Source organism: Lithobates pipiens, unplaced genomic scaffold, assembly GCF_037356315.1.
Source record: "Lithobates pipiens isolate NorthernLeopardFrog02 unplaced genomic scaffold, aLitPip1_a1.2 Scaffold_25, whole genome shotgun sequence".
NCBI lineage: Eukaryota > Metazoa > Chordata > Amphibia > Anura > Ranidae > Lithobates > Lithobates pipiens.
The window spans coordinates 79,271,188-79,292,661 of NW_027507787.1; the positions used below are offsets into that span (position 1 = coordinate 79,271,188).

The following is a 21,474-nucleotide window of genomic DNA, read 5'->3' on the forward strand; positions in this document are numbered from 1 at the left end:
TACACCATGTCAGGTGTGAACTAGGTTAAAATTTTTGGCTGAATTTTCACCTGAAACTGAGCCAAAGATGCACAAGACCTGTCAGGAAGGCTCTGTCAGAAGATGGAATAGTAGCCACAGAAGAATCCCTGCATCTCGAATGCCTGGAAGAAGAGGAGCACTAGCGCGTTCTAACGTGCAAACGTATATGTACATGCATGGAAATGTGACCATTCATATGCATATGAGACAGATAAGGGTGGCAAAGGGGGTATTTAAGCTGGATCAGCACCCAGGATGAGTGCTGTCTCGTCTACAGCATTCTGTGAGTATCCCATTTCTTGTTACCTGTATCTGCGCTTGAAGAATTGACCCGGCTTGTTTCTGACTATTCCTGTTTTCCCCTTGCATCGACCCCGGCTTGTCCTTTGACCATTCTCCTGCCTCCGCACCTGTACTTGATCTGATAATTTTGCTTATGACCTGGCTTGTCTGACTCTGCTTAAGTTCAGCCCCTCCAGAGCTACCAAGTTGCTAGCACCTGTCCAGCTACCTTTGGGACCTGCTCTTCAGCTAAGTTCCAGCCTGTTCCTGCCTACGGAGACCCGCTGCCATCTGGTGAACTACTGTATCAGCAGCCAAAGAGCAAGTACATTTAACCGGCACTTGTACCAATCTGCACTCCTGCGCTACCTGTATAGACTACCAGGGGCCCAGAGTCAGAGATGCAAGAGAGGCCTTCCTCTACAAAACCAGGCTCTACCCACCAGGTAAGTGACAGGACCTTTTTCCAGTGCGCTCCATGACCACCCTAGAGCTGTGTGAACCAGCTCCATTGAGAGCCAGTCAGTCTCCTGTCATGCAAATATGATGCAGGAGCCGCATCCAATTTGCATTAGTGTGAACCCAGCCTTAATGAAAAAAGTTTTGAGTTTCATTAAAATTAAAATCAATTTATAACTTTTTTGAAATGTGTTTTTCTGGATTTTCTTGTTGTTATTCTGTCTCTCACTGTTAAAATAAACCTACCATTAAGATTATAGACTACCATTAAGATTACAGACTGACCTACAAAATCAGCAGGGGAAATGATAGAATGCTTTTTTTCCCTCATTGTAGAGTTATCAGATAAAAAAGGGCCACATATGCATTTCAACTGTGTAATGCTGTTCAGCTTCATTTGTGATTCACGCACCTTTGCAACGTTTCAGAATCAACAACAAAGTGGTACCTTGATTTGGGCTGTAGCCATACAGATTTTTGATTCCATCTACCTACTCATTGGGCTATGAATGATCATCATTAATGTAGCAAGTCCATCTGCTGATCTCTCCTTTTCCTATACGCTGCCTAAAGCATTCATTCTTTATCTCATAGTGACTAACATTATTTTGTATGGAGTAAGAATTAGTTAAAAGCCCTGACAGCTTTGTTTCCCCTTGGTTGAGCTGGAAAGATTTATTTTCCCTTCCTGTCCCAGAGTTACAAAGAAAGCAAGAAAAAATATCTGTGTGAGGGCAATTTCCCTCTTTGACAGGTGTCACTGGGTAAGGTGTTCCTATTGAAAAAATGTAATCTTGTCTCTTGTTCCTGTGACAAGTGTAAAATCACCATCACGTTCTGTCTCTGTGACAATGACCACCAGAACAAATAGTTGATGGATAGATTCTTGTATTAAATACTTTTTTACTTGATAAATATGCCAGAAGTACTACCTCAGAGCTTCATAAACAACCAGCAAGGATGTTTCCTCAAACCATAGCTAATATTTTTAAAATTGAATGTAGGCCATGTATTTGAGCTGTATCTAAATTGCAGATCTACTGTAGAATTTTTATAAAATACATGGCTTCTTTTACACAGGTGCCTGACACCATGCAGGACACATTATGGCATATTTTCCTCTGCCTGGAAAGCCCAGGAACACTGAAAGTGTCTGTAAACCTTTACATATACCCAGTAAAGTGACTGGCCTCAGGTGATACACAAAGATTAATAAAATCCTCCTACATAAGTTGTACCTGTTTATCTACCGTATTATCTTCTCTGCATCCATCCAAAGTCCAGAGTTTATAACAATAGTTTGAGTTGTTAGAAAACAAGGGACAGAAAATCTTAAATTGCACACTGCAGCGCTCAGTGAGGAGAGCTCTGAGAGCTGATTGGAGAGAAAGAACACACCCTCTATACCCACAGCACACAGGAACAGAGTTGAGGTTGTCAATCACAGGCTGTGTGCTGGAGATTCCTTCCCTGTCACTTTTTTTTCTCTTGGTGTCAGGAAAATGTGTCATAAGGTACTCTTGCAAATAACAGCGGAACAAGGCAGACAGAAATTACACTACTTTGTTCATATTTCATGTCTGAGGTTTACAACCACTTTAAATGTTACATTTCTGTGCTCTATTCTTTTCACTACTGAAGATGCATAACTATTTAAAAACACCCTCAGGTAGACCCATTGTTTCTGGGGTAGGAGGTAAAACAGAACATGAAGGTAGATTGGTCTATGTGGTAAAGGATTCCCTTTTGTTGGCAACAGACATTGAAGTCCTTCACTGCAGTATGCCCAATTCTCTGGGTCTTCAAATGATAAAAAGTTTTTGCAAGTAAATTGGCAATCATGCATACAATGGATTCTTAATGGAATGCCTGAAGCATTTTTTCATATGGAATATATTTACATTTCTGAGATCCCACTGACTCCAGGGAGTACCAATAGGGATGGGTTATGCCTCATTATTGCTTTATTGATACAGTGTTTAAGATCAAATCCAAATCATTGATGGATATATTTTTACTAACAGGAGTAATCTTGTAGAAAGCCCATCAAAATGCTTGTTTACAAATGGGGAATGCCTTGTTCCCTTATTCTAAAAAGCCCAAGGAAAAAGACTGCTATTTTCCATATTATCAACTTATTCAAATTATCATGAATAATTACTTGTATTTGCTTACTCCTGACAATGTTGTAGGCTGAGAGGCTGGGGAGGACCCAGACGGTAGGCACCCAAAGGGAAGACTTGGTGCACATACAGTGAATGAAAATGCAAAATATTAACAGACAGTAATTGAGTCACTTAAACAGTAATAACTGAGCGGCAACACACAAGGAGTTCTAGCAGGAGAGTGAAAGACCAAGGCCGGCGGCACCTGACACAGAGGCGCAAGGCAGGCAGATGCAGTAAGCTTGGAAATGCAGCAGTCTCAAAAATAGTCTGCATTTATCTCTATAATGTCTCTCCTCCTCTGAAACCTGCCCCTGAACTAGGTTTACTCTTAATGACCGGCAGGTTCCTGTCCATAACCTCAACACACAGAATGCATGCTAACTACAGTGAGCCAAGGGTTTTTGTAAACCTCACTAAATATGCACACAGGGATCACCCAGGTGACAGCGATCAACTGGACCGCAGTACACCTGATGACTCATACGGAGGCCTAAGTGGAATGAGTATTCCTCCTATCCTCCACTCTCCATGCAAGGTGGATGCAACAGTGCCAGCTGTGTAGGTAGGTCAACCTGCACCTGCCTACAATGTGGTAGGAAATATACTGGACTCCTGAACTGATACTAAAACATTCTATTTCTGTTTGTGATAGTCTAGTTATTTCCAAGAGCTCGATGGTGATGACTTGTAAGCAAAAAGGGAAGCTAGTTGTTGAATTACCTAATGGTTCAATCCTTAGATCCCAACATTATGTAGCCTATAAAACCAATGGAGTTGTCTATTTAATGCAGTGTCACTGTGAACAAAACAAAGCATCAATTTTGTAAAGTGTGAAAAACAGTAGAAATACACATTAAAGGCAACCCAACCACATGGTTTAAACAAGTTTGAAGCTACTGCTCTTTCCTCTGTCATATCTTTGTACCTTTGTTCATTTTTCTATTTAACATATATGCTTTGATGTACTTAAATTGGAGCAAGTTGGATGTGTTTAGCTGATAACTGATGTGTACAGACTCTGATATTCTGACTATGTTTGTATTTTGGGTTCATATTAATATTTTTATATGTTCACTATACATTGATTTCTGTCATTTGATCAATAGATTTCTAACAATTGTCATGACTTCAATATCTGTTTTCAATTTTGTTTCACCCTGTATGTTTTATTTGGTTAGATTGTATGTGTCAGGACTGGGCTCAGCCCTTCCTTCTCTGAGCTGGCTGCTCTGCTGTCGGCTAATTGCCAACTCCCATCTCTCTCCACAGTTACCCAGCTGTTGTTGATTCTGTTTGTCAGTCCTGCCTACTTAAAGCTGTCCAGCTCACTTGATCTCTACCTTCGCGCTAGTCACATCACAGGAAACCATCTCCTGCGTTCCTGTTCAAAGACTGGCTTTGCTGACATCCCTTCTGGCTCCTTATCCTGCTTACTGTTCCTCTACATGGATCCCTGACTTCTGGCCTGGCTGATTACCCAATCTGGTTACTAAACTCTGGCTTGGCTGATTACCAGATCTGGTTACTGAACTCTGGCTTGGCTGATTACCCGATCCGGTTACTGGACTCTGGCTATGCTTTTTCTATGCTTACTCTATTTACCTTTTTTATTTTTTATTAATAAACAAGTGTGATTTTACTGTACTTCTGTCTCGGTCTGATTCATGGTTTCTGACAGTATGCCTGTTTTTGAAACAGGACACAGTTTTTGTGTGTCCTATGTGGTAGGGCTGTTATGCTGTGACACCTTAGCATGGCCCCCTCCATTCAATACTGCCTCTTTTCTCCTTTTAATTCTCTCCTCAGTTTAACATTCAACTAGGGGTTAAATGAGGTACTGTAAATCTCTGCTGTTATTGCGCTGCCAGGCCCAACGTTGGGCCAACATGTTGCATCATTCTGCTGCTATCAGGAAAGAAAATCCTCATGGCAGATACAGTAGACCTGTTTCAGGCTTGCACTCCTTTGTTAATTAGGAGAAGAACCTACTAAATTTCCTCAGTTTAGAAGAATGGTGAGTTATATTGAATGCACCACCTTTTTTTTTCCCGGCTGTTAAGATTAGGTTTCCAGTAAGAAAACCAAGTGCTTAGTTAAATATATCTACCTCTTGACAAATGTGTTTAGTAGTTTAAAATAATTAAACCACTATAATTGTGAAGTTTTAACTGTCACTTAACAGTTGAAAAAAAAAACACAGGAAAACTGTTGTTTAAGCAGCTGTTTTTAGGAGCTATAAATAATATAGCTATAGAAAGGAACTGAGATGTTGTCTTCAGTTTTTAACTTACAGTGGTGGGACAGTTAAAATTTGATTTCCTGTTAAAGATTACTACATTTATGTGCCCAAGAACAAATTTACTTAAAATGCACCACTCAAACAACTAATTTGTAGCGTTATGTCAGCTAGAAATTTGTGAACAGAGGGGGTCTAGGTCACAAACATTTGGGTCATTCTGTTGAGTAAGTATTTTTTTACACAATTTTGTTTATATATATACTTTTAGATAGGTAAAAAATGTGTCCCCTTCACAAAGATACCAGTCTGGCACACAGATGATTCAGATTACCATAACAAGAGGTTATCCAGTACCCTAATATCCTGCTATGCTTTTACCAACCCATATATTTCTCTTTTTGGGCAGTTCCCTCATTTGTAGATCTGACACTGCTAATGTCAGATCACCATGGTAAGAATAAAGACTGTACTCTCTGCATTTAGGTGGCTTGAACATTTATAAAGCACAAATGCACAGCGACATGCATATGAAATGTGTTTAGTGCTCCATCGGCTTTGTAACTCTGCCTTTAAAAATAAAGAATGTAATGAAAAAAAAGTGAAGTGAACCCAGTCATGGGACCCATCAAAGTCATGTGACCAGACTATTTACCAATCACAGGGTTCTTTGTAACATCACAGGTTCTACACTGAATGGATTATAAAATGTAGGCTGCAATGTGAAGTATTACTTCAGGGTATAGTGAAGAGTAGTAGGAAGGTAAGTATTAACACAATATTTTATAATTATGAAAAAAGCACCCCGACTGTATAAAGGGCTGACATAAATGATTTACAAAGAGGAATATGATTTAGTATATAAATGTACTCGTATAGCTGAGTAAAAGCTGACTATTACGACTTAAACATTGGAGTTAGGACTCCGAAACCATTGGTTTGCAATGAACTATTAAAATATCCACAATAACTATTGTGGTAGTATGGTACCCCACCAGCAGAAGGATGCAGGGTTCTCAACCAGGCAGGTTGAGGGGCTCCAGAGGAGTTGTTTATTTGGGAGGAAACTGACTTGTCAGATTCCTCATTGTTTACTACAAAGTCCACTTTGGGACCTGGAGCCCGGGGATTTTGTAGCGACCCGGGTGGGATGAAATCCCTAGTCCTGGGTCCGGGTTTTGAGATCCACCAGCATACTGACTGGTCAGGTGTGTGCTGGGCTATTTGTAGACACCTGACCATGGTTCTGGGCTCCACCCTCCTGGGGAGTCCAGGCAAGCAAGGGAGAAGTGTGGATGTCTGCACAGTTCTGTCTGTCAGAGCAGACAGAGGGTCCAAGCCTGTGGGCTGGAACAGCAAGGAAGCTGGAAGAGTGCTGATGTACAGAGTGTACAGAAACTCCTTTATAGAGCCGAGAGGGCTGAAGCATAAGCCTGAGCAGCAGTGCTGCTAAAGAGCTAGGTGGCTTGGTATTTTCGGTTCAACTTACAGTGTTTGCTGTGGAAAGCTGATACCCCTGTGTGGGCAAACCTTCTGTTATTGGACTTTTATTTAATAAAAGTGGGCCAACAAGCCCTTAAATGGCATGACTGGTGTGGACTCTGCTCACTGGTGTGCGCTACACAGAAGCTAAAGAACCCCCAAATATCACACTATATTCATGTGAGATGATTCTGCTGCAGTATTCCTAAAACTTGGCATTACTAGTGCTCACTATTAGTGTTGGGCGAATGGTTTGAGTCGAGCAATGGTTTGGCCTGCACATTGCCTGTTCACCTGTTCCGTGCCACTCTGGTCAGGTGCAAGGCTTTTCCAATTAGGGCACAGGGAACTATCAGAGCCCTAATTGGACAAAGTAATGATGACTTTCTCCAATCCTGGCTTAGCGCTGATAGTTCCACTCCACACTATAAAAGGTGACTTCCCATAGGAAGCTTTTGCATTGTATTGGAGTAGAGATAGATAGAACAGGGCTCAGTTTTCTACTAGAAAATGAATGTGTTCACTTATTGTGACTCTAATTGTACAGTGTTAGTGTAGTGTGAGTATAGTGTGCCAGTATAGTGTAGTGTCAGAGTAGTGTGTTAGTTCAGTGTTTAACTAGATGCTGACCGCCAGCTGTCAAATGACGGCCAGGTGGCACACCTATTGTGGCGAGAGGCCGTCATATAATGGCCTCCCGTTTAAACAGGGAATGCGCGCGATCGTGCACGCGCATCCCTGTTTCTTCGGCGGCGTGTCACGGAGACACCGCTCACCACCGAAGGGGGTGAACAGCCATCGGTTATGGCTGTTTACCACGTGATCGGCCGTGATGAAGTCACGGCCGATCACAGATGGTCACACCCTGACTGTGCACAGCGCACGCACGCAATCGAGAGCGCGCTGCATGTGCACGTCGGTGGCGGCGTGTTCCCCGGGAACACTGCTCGTCACCGGCGCTGGTAAACAGCCATTGGCCGGCTGTTTACCCACGTGATCGGCTGTGATCCTTTCACAGCTGATCACTAAAATGTAAACAAACCGCGGTAAAGAGATGTTACCGGGTTCTCCTCCTCACACACCGATCGTGTGTGAGGAGGAGATTGCGGTAACATCTCGTTACCTCCTACAGTGTACACCAATCATACTGATTGCCCCCCCAATAAAGCGGACCTGTCACCACCCCTCATAGTACCTGTCAATCACAATCCATCAGAGTACCTGTCACAGCCCATCAGAGTATTTGAGTACCTGTCACAGCCCATCTGAGTACCCGAGTACCTGTCCCAGTCCATCTGAGTACCCGAGTACCTGTCCCAGCCCATCAGAGTACCCGAGTATCTGTCCCGGCCCATCAGAGTACCCGAGTACCTGTCCCAGCCCATCAGAGTACCCAAGTACCTGTCCCACCACATCAGAGTACCCGAGTACCTGTCACGGCACATCAGAGTACCCGAGTACCTGTCACGGCACATCAGAGTATCCGAGTACCTGTCACGGCCCATCAGAGTACCCAAGTACCTGTCACGGCCCATCAGAGTACCCGAGTATCTGTCACGGTCCTTTAGGGTACCCGAGTACCTGTCACGGTCCATCAGGGTACCCGAGTACCTGTCACAGTCCATCAGGGTACCCGAGTACCTGTCACAGTCCATCAGGGTACCCGGGTATCTGTCATGGTCCATCAGAGTACCCGAGTATCTGTCACAGTCCATCAGAGTACCCGAGCACCTGTCACAGCCCATCAAAGTACCCGAGTAGCTGTCACGGTTCATCTGAGTACCCGAGTACCTGTCACAGCCCATCTGAGTACCCGAGTACCTGTCACAGCCCATCTGAGTACCGAGTACCTGTCCCAGCCCATCTGAGTACCCGAGTACCTGTCCCAGCCCATCAGAGTACCCGAGTATCTGTCCCGGCCCATCAGAGTACCCGAGTACCTGTCCCAGCCCATCAGAGTACCCAAGTACCTGTCCCGGCACATCAGAGTACCCGAGTACCTGTCACGGCACATCAGAGTACCCGAGTACCTGTCACGGCACATCAATGTATCCGAGTACCTGTCACGGCCCATCAGAGTACCCAAGTACCTGTCACGGCCCATCAGAGTACCCGAGTATCTGTCACGGTCCTTTAGGGTACCCGAGTACCTGTCACGGTCCATCAGGGTACCCGAGTACCTGTCACGGTCCATCAGGGTACCCAAGTACCTGTCACAGTCCATCAGGGTACCCGAGTATCTGTCACGGTCCATCAGAGTACCCGAGTATCTGTCACAGTCCATCAGAGTACCCGAGTACCTGTCACAGCCCATCAAAGTACCCGAGTAGCTGTCACGGTTCATCCGAGTACCCGAGTACCTGTCACAGCCCATCTGAGTACCCGAGTACCTGTCACAGCCCATCTGAGTACCGAGTACCTGTTCCAGTCCATCTGAGTACCCGAGTACCTGTCACAGTCCGAGTACCTGTCACAGTCCCAGTACCCGAGTACCTGTCACAGTCCTAGTACCTGTCACAGTTCATCTGAGTACCCGAGTACCTGTCACAGTTCATTTGAGTACCCGAGTACCTGTCACAGTTCATCTGAGTACCTGAGTACCTGTCACAGTTCATCTTAGTACCCGAGTACCTGTCACAGTCCATATGATTACCTGTCACCGCCCTTCAGAGTACCCAAATACCAGTCACCAGGCCATCAGAGTACCCGAGTACCTGTCACCAGGCCATCAGAGTACCCAAGTACCTGTCACAGTTCATCTGAGTACCTGAGTACCTGTCACAGTTCATCTTAGTACCCGAGTACCTGTCACAGTCCATATGATTACCTGTCACCGCCCTTCAGAGTACCCAAATTCCAGTCACCAGGCCATCAGAGTACCCGAGTACCTGTCACCAGGCCATCAGAGTACCCAAGTACCTGTCACCAGGCCATCAGAGTACCTGAGTACCTGTCACCAGGCCATCAGAGTACCAGAGTAACTATCTCCAGCCCATCAGAGTACCCGAGTACCTGTCCCAGCCCATCAGAGTACCCGAGTACCTATTTGCAGCCCATGTCTTAATATATAATATACGTTGGGGTGTTTGCTTTCCAAAATGGCATCATTTTGTGGGTAATTTCACTGTCCTGGTGGTCCAGGACCTTCAAAAGTGTGATGGGTAGGAATGAAATGAGATGAGTCATTTATGCTCCTAGAACGCCTGAACGTACTACTTCAAAGTTCGGCCTCTCTATGTGGCCAGGCTGTGTAAAAGTCCTACACATGTGGTATCGCCGTACTCGGGAGGAGTAGCAGAATGTGTTTTGGGGTGTAATTTTTGCTATATACATGCTGTATGTTAGAAATATCTTATAAATTGACAATTTTGTGTAAAAACAAAAAAGCGTTTTAATTTTTTTCCACATATTCCAAAAACTTCTGGAAAAAAAATTAACCATTCAAAAGACTCATTATGCCTCATAGATTATACGTTGGAGTGCTTGCTTTCCAAAATGGGGTCATTTTATGGGAAATTCCATTGTCCTGGTACTCCAGGGCCTTCAAAAGTGTAATAGGTGGATGAGAAATGAGATACGTAATTTTTGCTCGTAGAACGTCTGAGGGTACTACATCAATGTTGGTGCTCTGTACGTGGCCAGGCTGTGTAAAAGTCTCACACATGTGGTATGGCCGTACTCGGGAAGAGTAGCAGAATGTATTTTGGGGTGTAATTTGTTGTATGCATTTGCTGTGTCTGAGAAATAACCTGATAATATGACAATTTTGTAAAAAAAAAAAATAAATAAATAAAAAATCTTCATTTTGCAAAGAATTGTGGGAAAAAATGACAACTTAAAAAAACTCACCATGCTACTTACTTAATACCTTGGAATGTCTACTTTGTAAAAAGGGGTCATTTGGGGGGGTATTTGTACTTTCCTGACTTGTTAGTGTCTCAAGAAATGAGGTACACCTGATGTACTGAAGGCCTGATCAGAAGTGATCAATTTTCAGAGATTGGCACCATAGTTTGTAGACTCTATAACGTTCACAAAGACCAAATAATATATACTAATGTGGGTTATTTTTACCAAAGATATGTAGCAGTATAAATTTTGGCCAAAATTTATGAAGAAAAATTACTAATTAGCAAAAATTTATGACAGAAACAAAGAAAAAGGCATTTTTTTCACAAAATTTACGTTTTATTTTATTTATAGCACAAAAAATAAAAAACCCACTAGTGATTAAATACCACTAAAAGAAAGCTCTATTTTTGTGGAAAAAATGACGCAAGTTTCATATGGATACAGTGTTGGATGACTGAGTAATTGTCATTCAAACTGTGAGAGCGCTGAAAGCTGAAAATTGGTCTGGTCAGGAAGGGGGTGTAACTGCACTGTATTGAGGTGGTTAACATAGCATTACATACCATTTTTTTTTGGTTGCTGCATGTTTTTTTGACTGCAACACTGGTGTTCCTCCTTTTCTATTTTTTTGATAGTTTTTACATTTCTGTCTGCATCAGTCCTCAATTTAAAGTGCACCACACACCACTTTTCATTCAATAAAGTACATCCAATCACACATTTCCCATTTTCTTTTAAATTTGGGCAATAAGCACCCCATCATGTCTGTGAGGCCAACAAAGAGAGGTTGATGTTCCCATGCCAATATGAGGGAGCCAGCAGCATCTGCGCCACAGACAAAGGTGGATCTGGTATGTCCACAGGGCACTTTTGTCTCTGATTAGTGATGTTGCCCATGTTATCAAGCCACAGCATGCAGAAGAGGTGGTGGACTGGCTTACTAAACCATCCTCTATGACCCCAGCTAAAACTAGTGCACAGTTCACTGCAGCTGCCAAAGCAACTTAATCTGCCTCCTTGTCCACAGCTATTGCTCCAGCACCATGCATGGAAGAGACAGCTGAATTATTTGAACACAGCATCAGCCACTTGCTTCTTGAGGATGCACAGACATTACTTGATTCTGATGTTGGTTATGAGGTAGAGAAAGGAAATAACATAAGCCTACAGAGAGGGGATAACACAGATAAACAACAAATTGGCACTTATGTTCCCCCAGCTGCAGAGTATTGTCAAGTCACTGATGTGACTTGGGTTCTGGATAGAGCAGTGGAGGAAAGTGAGGGGGGGGGAAACCCCAATGAGACAGGATGTCCTCCAGAGGCAGCCATCATGAAAGAGTAGAGAGCAGCCACCTTATCTCATCAGATTGTGGAGCGGTTATCTCCCAGCCCACTGCCCACAGCTCAGCGGTATGGGCCTTATTTAGCACATGTGCAGACGATTGCACTGTTGCAATTTGCAATCTCTGCCACAAGCAGATCAAACTTGGCAAAAACCATCAGCCATTTGGGTACCACATGCTTAACAAGGCATGTAACCTTCCACCACTCAGCCCATTCGCAAGAGCACATCAAAGGCACATGCAAGGGATACAATTCTTCTCCTCACTCCTCACCTTTCATGTCTACCCTCTATATCTCATGACCTCTCAGCAGCCTCCACTGACAGGGATGATGGACTAGCAAAGAGTGTCACAGATTTGCGCAACACGTCTGCCAGTAGCACACCACCAGCTATAGAGTATAGCAGGCAAATTTCTCTGCCCCAGATGCTGCTGCAAAAAATAAAAATAAAAAAACATTCTCTGCCACCCACATGCCCATTGTCTAAATTGCAGCTTGACCAAATAAAGAAAGCTTGCAGGGAAAATCAATTTAAATGTAAATATATTACTTTACAAATGTCAGTTTTGCTGTAGCAGGTTTTATACACAGTACAGATGTGCCACTTTACAGGCAGACTAAGAGGACCCCCCCCCCCCAGGCGCTATAAAGGACATTTTTCAAACTTTAAGTAACATTAAAATCACTGCTCTTTTAAAAACTATATTTTTTAAAAGTTTTTATTTGCATTGGTAAATGTCCCCAGGGCAGTAGCCGGGCCCTATACCCTTTTTATGGCCAATAACTTGCATATAAGCCTTCAAAATGGGAACTTTTGATTTTTCAAGATCGGGTCCCATAGACTTCAATGGGTTCGTTGTTCGGGTCTGAAATTTTGCGAAGTTCAGCTCTGGCGCAAACTGAATTGGGGGTGTTTGGCCCATCTCTACTCATTATTTTAATGGGGAAACAAATATGTATGCAAATGATATGGTCAGGGTCGGATATCGCCTGTCTGATGTGGGGGTGCAGTAAAAGTCAGGGGAGCAAAGGATGGGAGGTCAGCAAAGCAGTGTACAGGGGGTCAGTAGGGCAGAGGATAAGGTTAACAGTGTGTACAGCAGTGTACAGAGGCTATTAGTTTGTAGGCCAGTGTATAGGGGCCAACAGGGCAGAGGACTGAGGGCAGCAGTGCAGTGTATAGGGTGTCAGCAGGGCAGATGACAGGGGGCAGCAGGCTTGAGCAGAAATGGCAAACCCTAACTTTGACTTGGTTTTGTTGAAGTAAAACATTTAAAATGCCTATTCTTCCTTAAGCCAGCCATACATGCAGCACATTTCCTGCAGTTGCAGGAAACAAATTAGTTTGACCAGCCCATCAACACAGATAGTGTTGATGTGGGAATCCCTCCCGTTGGGCCATTATATTCTCCAAGCTGGAGGGCGGGGGAAGCCATCCCCACTGGGAGAAGACAGTGATTATTGCAAGAGAATCTGGCAGGCTGGTTGTACCCAAGTTGATCGATCAATCAACCTGCTGCATTTAGCTTGCCAATGGTGCGAATCTGTTGAACTGGCCGAGATTCAACCTGTTTATGGCCAGCCTTAGCTTCTATAGCTCATATAGACATTTCTGATTCACATTCCACAAACATACTTCACTTAACATGAGTTCTTGTATATGGAGTAAGAAACATCACCCCCTCCAGTACTAAAATGAATACCTCCTCCCTAGTATGTGGTGAATTTAAAAAGTTCATGCGATGCTAAAGCCCACTCTTGGTGTAGTGCGTAGGACCTTTCCACTTCCAAGGATCTCATCAACCCCATTACCTTTTTACCAGTGATAGGGTACTCAGATTTTCCAGTGGGTATGGAGCATAAGCAGCTTAGGCAATTTCTAAAAGGAGGGCAAGGGGAGAGTTATGCATTTTATTTTGAATCAGGATTGGTTGGATCACGAACAGATCCAAATATTGCTCTTGACCCCTGTGGGGTCTTTAGCCGCTTTTCAAATTAGGCACTTTCTTAGGTCCCCACCTTCTCCTACTCATGTGCTAGGTCTCCCTTTAAGTCTTTAAGTCAGAATTCATCCGTTTCCTGGCATCACTTGTCTGGCACACCAGTTTACAAACTACTGATTGGGCTCCCTGGATGACTATGTTCCTTTATTCATTTGTAAGTGGGAATCTGGCTTACAAACTACATTTATTAATTCTTAAATTAGAAGGGCACTTTTACTCTCACATAAGGCATCATTTTCTAATAGCTTTCAGGTACAAAGCTATGAGCTTCTTACATGCCTGTTTTGGGAGGAGTTATGTAAAATGATCCACTATCTTACTTCAGTGGATCAGTGTTTGGGCCCTATGGAAATCAACAACACCTTCATCGATTCGGATGTGGTTTACTAGAGCTGAGGAAATCTACAAGATGGAGAAATTGACAGCTATTCTTCGCAATTGACAGGGTGAATTTGACAATACTTGGTCCCCTTGGACAAATTATACTTTCTCTGCTTCATATCTGCACTTGATGCCATTGGACAATGATCTTTCTGTATAGTTATGTCGAGTATATGCAACAATTTCGACCAGCAAGTAAGGGACTCTAATGGGGGTCTTTTGGCCAATATATATATTTTTTCTTTCTTTCCATAAATTTTGTTCAGATTGATGTTTTGTTGGTTTATTCCTTGATTTGTATTTTGGGCCTACTTTTTGTGTCTTGTGCATTAGTTGGAATTTACTGTAATTATAAAACGTACATGTGGCGTGTGTTGTGTTATTCTGTCTGTACATGAAATGCTGGCAATGTTATTTTCTTGTATGACTATACCAGTTGTTTATTTGAATACATATTAAGGAGTTATAATAGGTATCTATTTCTAAAAGCCCAGGGGAGGGTTCTAAAAGTGGAGAGGTAAAATCATCATTTTACATTGTAATACCTATGGCAACTGGTTAGAAATGGAAATTCTGGTAGAGAATTTTCACCAGTGAAATACTTAACAAGTAGAAGAAACCAACAGGAAATTCACCTAGCTAAATCATGTAAAAGCTGGATTATTTTTTTTAAGTGGGTTGAGAAAGGTTTACAGAAAAGTTTTATGAATTACTTATTTTTAAAAGCCCAAATAACATATTCCAAATTCATTTTATTTTTAATCACAATAACCCTGTTTGTGAAAATCCAATAGGGACCTGATAAGCAGTATTTTTTTATAACAGCAGACCATATAAAACATAATATCAGTGTGGTTGCTTATTCAGTATATTTCAGTAGAATGTCTACATTGTTCCATATCAAAGTTCCCTCCTCTCTTTTTAGCTCTAAACTCATCTCTATTTGTAATGACATAATGGTGCAAAGAGGCAAAGACAAATTAAGGCTACCACTAAAGGTGCTGTGGGGCCAAAGTCAACAAATCATGCTGAATCTCTTGTTTAGGATATAAGCTATTTCCAATACTAGTAGTTTGTTTGGTTTCAAGAGGAAAAAAATTAAATAGATTGTAGCTACATGCCAACACAGACAACACAATAATTTCAGCTGCAAACTATTTGATAATAAGATATTTTGTGTCATAGCAACACTATTTAGAGAGTAGGAGTTAAAATTGTTAGTATATGGGGGGTGAGGTTCAAGTTCAGACCAGAGTAGAATTTGATCCAAACTAAATGGGGTGTTCACCTGCCCACTAAGTCAAACCTAAATCTTCAGGGGGTCATACATTTGCAGGGGCATTACTACTGCAGTTACAGTAAATGTGATCACTTCCCACTCAAAGTTCCTGATGGCTAGGAAGCCAGTAGCCACTGGCATTTTAACAACCAATGATGACTCGTCACCTAGTCCCGGCGGTTGTCAGTTGGGGATTCTTGGGCAGGAGATGAATGTACACAAAGGGGTAGGGATGGTGTCTGACATCACTGATCAGATAGGGCCATGACCATTTCTGGTTATGTCTATGGCCATATTTGGTCAATGACATCACCTCCCATCACTGCACCTTTGTTTATAAACAAGCTTATAGTCTGGGATCTTTCATTCACATTTAGAAGTGCAACACTAGTGCAGTGGTTCTATTAGAATGAACATTTAAGTATTAATAAAACAGCTTCTCCAAGCAAAACTGAATTTTCGATCATTTTCTTATTTTAATTGGTACATGTCCGCCAGGGTAGAGTGTCACATATCTGAGCCTAATATGCCAGAACTGAGCTTCAGCTTCCATTGATTTCAAGGGGGTTTTATTGAGGCTTGAATTTCTGTATGTTCAGCTAATTCAAATTAACAGTAAAGCCCCATACACAATAACAGATTTTCTGCTGATTTTTGTCTTCAGATTTACCAAAACCATGTAGTGCAAGGGCCTGCCTGATTGCATATAAATTGAAACTCCTAAGGTTTGACCTTATATTATATGGTTTTGGTAAATCTGAAGGAAAAAATCTGCAGAAAATCTGATAGTGTGTATGGGGCTTTAGAGATCTACACATTTGTGCCAGTAAGTATTGATGGTGATCATTATGCCCTAATATTTTAGGTAGAAAATAACTCTTTGATTTCAATTCAAATACACAACAACATTTTGTTCTCTATGTTGGTGTTATTCAATAAAGAATGCCAATTCTAGTACCGAGAGCAACAAATCATAACTCACTTCATTTTAGTTTGAGTTCAATGGATGAGATCCTAATTTGATGTAATTAATTGTTGCATTTAAGAATAAGTACTCCTGATTAAATGTGTATGGTAGTTCTAGAGTGCAGGAAGAATCCATATTTTTTATTAAAGACATATCGCACATACTGTAGTCTCCACTTTACAACATGTTTTACAAATGTTCTGCTCTCAAGTTACATAATAAGGCTCTGTGTTTGTGCATTCCCGGCTTTTCATTGGAGAGTTTGCTTTTGATGACTCCTATGATATAAGTGAGGTCATGTCAATGTGTGGATAGATGCTGACAACTTGGTAGCAAAGTCACAAAAAAACAATCTGTATCTAAATAGCCCTAACCTGTTTTCCTAGGAAAAGCTGTGCTAGAGGAGCCTAAATGGAAGAAATCCAATAGTATTCCTGGACTTAGACTATGTCAAAATGTAACATATCCTTTAAAGAAAACAGGTCTAGCGTGAATGTTTTTAGAACGTGCTCCAAGGTCACTATCATCAATGCCACGATTTAACCTCAGCTTCAGTTGCTGTAAAGTTTACAAACCCTGTAGTAACCCCCTTGTGATTTATACTGGCATATGTTTACACCGCTTATAATTATTCAGATACTGCTTGTGCACCATTGCTAGAAACATTACAAAAGAGAGTTGTTCTAAGTTATTGATAGTTGCAGATACTTAAACAGAAAAATCAATGCTTAAAGAGGATGCTCTGTTAACCCCTCTATTGATTTTATTGGCTCTCAGAGCCAAAACAAGGACTATGCTTTCACTGTGATTAAACCTAAACTCAGTGGAGCAGCAAGTTACAATGGCCTTTATTTAATCTTTGAATGAGATATATACAACAGAGAATTTGTCACACTGCCATTGATTATGTGTAGCTGCAGCACAATAGTGATATCTGTATCGTTCTCCTTACCAGGAAAAGGAATCAGCTCTTCTGTAGAATGTATCACATTACATTTTTAAGTGATTAAACCTAAATACAATATTTTAAGGAATAGATAATAATTCAAGGAAATAATATTTTTTTTCACATTTTATTCATATTTCCATGTGATACTACTTAAAGGAGTTTGCAGAGATTATTCAAAATATCTGTTTAGAACTATAAATGTTCTAATAAACATGGTAATATGATGTTAGAAATGGTTTCATCATGGAATGATTGTGAACGGAAATGTAAAGAATTGCGTTAGACCCGTAACACAAAATAATAAAACCCTGTGACAAATTTCCCAATAATTGTATCATCAATAAAGGAATAAATAAAAATAAAAATTGATTAAACACAAACTTTTGCATATAAATGTCATGTGCAGTGAAAACATACGTGAAAAAGTCCTCACAAATTAATGATCAATATCAATGATAAGTTCATGTGTTAATTCAAACACCAACACCCGTGCAAAAATTGTAATTAAACATTACAAGAAAAATGAATATTATTTATATTGCAGATTATATGAAGTCCATCCGTGAGTGAAAAATCTTCATAAATATGTGCCTAGTCCAGTCCACCACCAATAGTGTAAAGGTTTGCTTCCTACCAGAAATCTATGACCCCCCCCGTTACAGAGTGTCATAGAAAGCTTGTAATGCCAATGAATCTTCTCCCGAGTCACCAAACAATCTCACTGATCCCTTCAATGCACAGCCTTCAAGCTGTAGGCAAAACCACTTCAACACTCCCCTGTCCACCTTTCATGAGCCCAGAAACTTATTGGTATGTAACCATGGCATGAAAAATAAGAGAGCTCCAACAGTATAAAACCCACGATTTATTGAATGTAAAAAAGCAATTGCACTTACAAACAGTAGATAAAGGGGTGGACATGACCTGAGAAGCCACTATTTAACCGCTTAAATACTGGGTATTTTCACCCCCTTCCTGCCAAAGCCAATTTTCCCCATTCAGCGCTGTCACACTTTGAATGATAAACGCGTGGTCATGCAACTCTGTACCCAAATTCAATTTTTATAATTTTTTTTGAGACAGATAGAGCTTTCTTGGAATTTAGTCACCACTGGTTTTAGATTTTTTGCTAAAAGATGAAAAAAGACCGTAAATCTTGGTTTCTGTTCGAAAATGTTGTAAATAAGTAATTTTCCTCCTTCACTGATGGGCACTGATGAGCCAGCACTGATGAGCTAGAACTGAAGAGCACTGATGAGGAGACACAAATATGCAGCACTGATGGGCATTGATAGGCAACATTTATGGACACTAATTTAATTTACATAATTGATGGCCACTGATTGGCATCACTAATGGGCAATGTTAGGAGGCACTGATTGGCATCGCTGATGGGCACTGTTAGGGCTGCACTGATAATCAGGGCAGGGCATATTCAGTGCCCAAATTATCTGTACAGGTCTTTCCTGAGAAGAAATGGCACTGATCGGCTCTCCTCTCCTCACACTCTGTCAGTGTTAAGATAGGAAAGCCGATAACCAGCATTTCCTCGTTTACATGTGATAAGCTGTGACAGGCATGATCGGCTCTTTACCGAGATTGGTAAAGAGCCAATAGATCTGAGGGGGAGCTCTGAAATGAGGAGCTGTGCTGATTTTTATCTTTCGATCCTTGCAAGCAAAAATTATGTTTTTTTTATCTTCCTTGCATGTGAGTATTCTTTGCAAAGTGAAACTTTACCTCATTTATGAAGCTCTGGAGCAAATGCAATTGTAGTACACAGTATATTTGCCTTTAGTAAACCGACCCCTTTGTGTTTGTAAGTATTGCTGGGTCCTCTTCACTGAGAGGGCCTAGCTAGTTCTGGGCAATGCCCTGTCTGCAATATAATATTTTTACTATTGTGAAGAGGGCTAAACTAGACAATCAGAATGCAGAACAGTACGGGGATACGTAAAAAAACAACCACTGCCCTGCCTTAGAACTACTTAGTACAGCAACACTCTTCTTGTGTACTCCGCATAATAGTAAGATTAATTAATTGGAGACTGAGCATCATAGTATGAGTCCCAGTTTCAGGGTCTAAACTGTGGTCTTGAATCTTATAGCTATGCCAATGAATGGTGGTAAACCTTATGCAGGTTTAGTTTCACATTTGAATGTACATGGTAACTGCTAAACCTGAACATCTGGGATGCCATGTAAATAGAAATCACCATATAAAACTGCGGGCAGAATTATTGCAAACTTATGTTTTTTCCTCCACCTATGTAACATTTTAGTTTTTTTTTTAATACCGATTAGAAGCAATGGTAATTTGGCTCAAAACACAAACCAATTATTAAAAGAAAAAGAGCCAGCTGTCTGATAATTGGCCCACTTATAGGTAACCTGACTGGGTTTAATATATATTCTGAACAGTTTTAAACCTTACAACAATTACAGCTTGGAAGGATATACTAATAATGGTTGAAAATGACAGCAGTATTATATATGACAGCCTTATAAATGCTATTGAACAGCAGTACTGACCATTAGACATGAGCAAAAAATTACTGCATTAGATGTGTCTATACATTCCCTTATTATTATTACCAATCAATAATATCATAAGATGACCATAGCTGATTTGAAAGTGTAGGGAAGCTGACAGACTTTCTTTTTTTTTAAATACGGATGTATGCTTGCGACTAACTAGGGATGATTTGCGAGAGGTAAATAGGCTGTTAACGTTGCAAGGGAATTTTCACTTTGTTTACTTGCATTTAGTAAATCAACCCCACTGTTCATTTATGCTTAAAATTGAGAACAGACTCAAAGCACACTTGAGAAAAAAATGGCTTCTGAGATGGAACAATCAATTAAGTCTAAATGGCTTTTTTTTTCTTTTTTTTACCGCCACAACGCTGAAAAATGTATATATTAGTCTTAGGTAGCCTATAGGTAGAATCTTTCACAAACTTTTTTTTATAGGTGCTGAATGAAAAAGGATAAAGCGGGGAAGGGTTGAAACTCATCAGTTTATTTTTGCCATCTGTGTCCCACTGGTGTCCCATTGGAGGCACAACAGAAGATGAGAGAAGTTGAACTGGAGTCTCCATTGACAGGGTGACTCTCCCCAGGACACAGGCAACAATATTCTGATAGGAATTCTGATCTTTCCCCACTCTATCCAAAATTAAAAAGAAAAAAAAACTTGTTATGCATACACTTTATTGCATGCAAATACCTCATGAGTCAGCCTGGTTTTGCAATTTCTGCAAATATGTAAAGTTATTTGTATCTAAGCAATTCAGCTGCTTCTAATAGACTACTGTGTTGAAAACAATCCTTATGCATATGTTCACAGTACAGTATATAAGTATTAGGACCCCTTTAAATTAAGGAGTGGAAAAAATGTTTTTCTCTGTTACCAAATTCATTAGGTTGCATATTCATCAGACACAGATTATTACACTAATTGAAAATTAAAAAATGAGTGCTTAAAATTCTTTTTTTTTCCTGAAGCCAAGCATTATTTTAATGCTGCTCAGGCTATGAAGACTTTTTTTTTGGGTTTCTTGGCAGAGTAAATCTCACTAGAGGTTAACATGTCAGCAAGGCTAAGACATTCAAATCCTTGCTTTATTAATTAAAATAGAACCTGCAGATGGCGTTTAATAACAGGCTGGTCCCAGCAGCAGGTTTCAGTCACTTTACCTAAATCAAACTTCTCATAAAGTTGCCATGGAAATCATATCATCTGAATCAAACACATCTGGTGAGTGACATTTTCTATCACCTATCTAGTAATAAAAATAACAAACCACTTTAATTACTTAGGCAGATGTGTTGTTTTTCTCATGTACTCTGGTGCAATGGTCATACTTTGTTGAAGAGGGTGACTTTGAGAACCAACATTTATGTTTGTAATACTAAAAATATGGAGTTCACCTATTAGGAGCCAATAAACATCCAAGCAGTACATTTGATCAAATCACACTTGTACAAGATGTGGGAAATGTATAAAGTATTGTATTACCTAACTTTAGCAAACATCCATTTTGTCT

General features: G+C 41.0%; 1 protein-coding gene across 3 annotated transcripts in view; it reads right to left on the reverse strand.

Annotated features, from left to right (window-relative positions):
• GRID1 (glutamate ionotropic receptor delta type subunit 1) overlaps nt 1–21,474 on the reverse strand; it is a 1,763,123-nt gene that overhangs the window by 198,097 nt on the left and 1,543,552 nt on the right. The gene's annotated exons all lie outside the window — the stretch shown is intronic.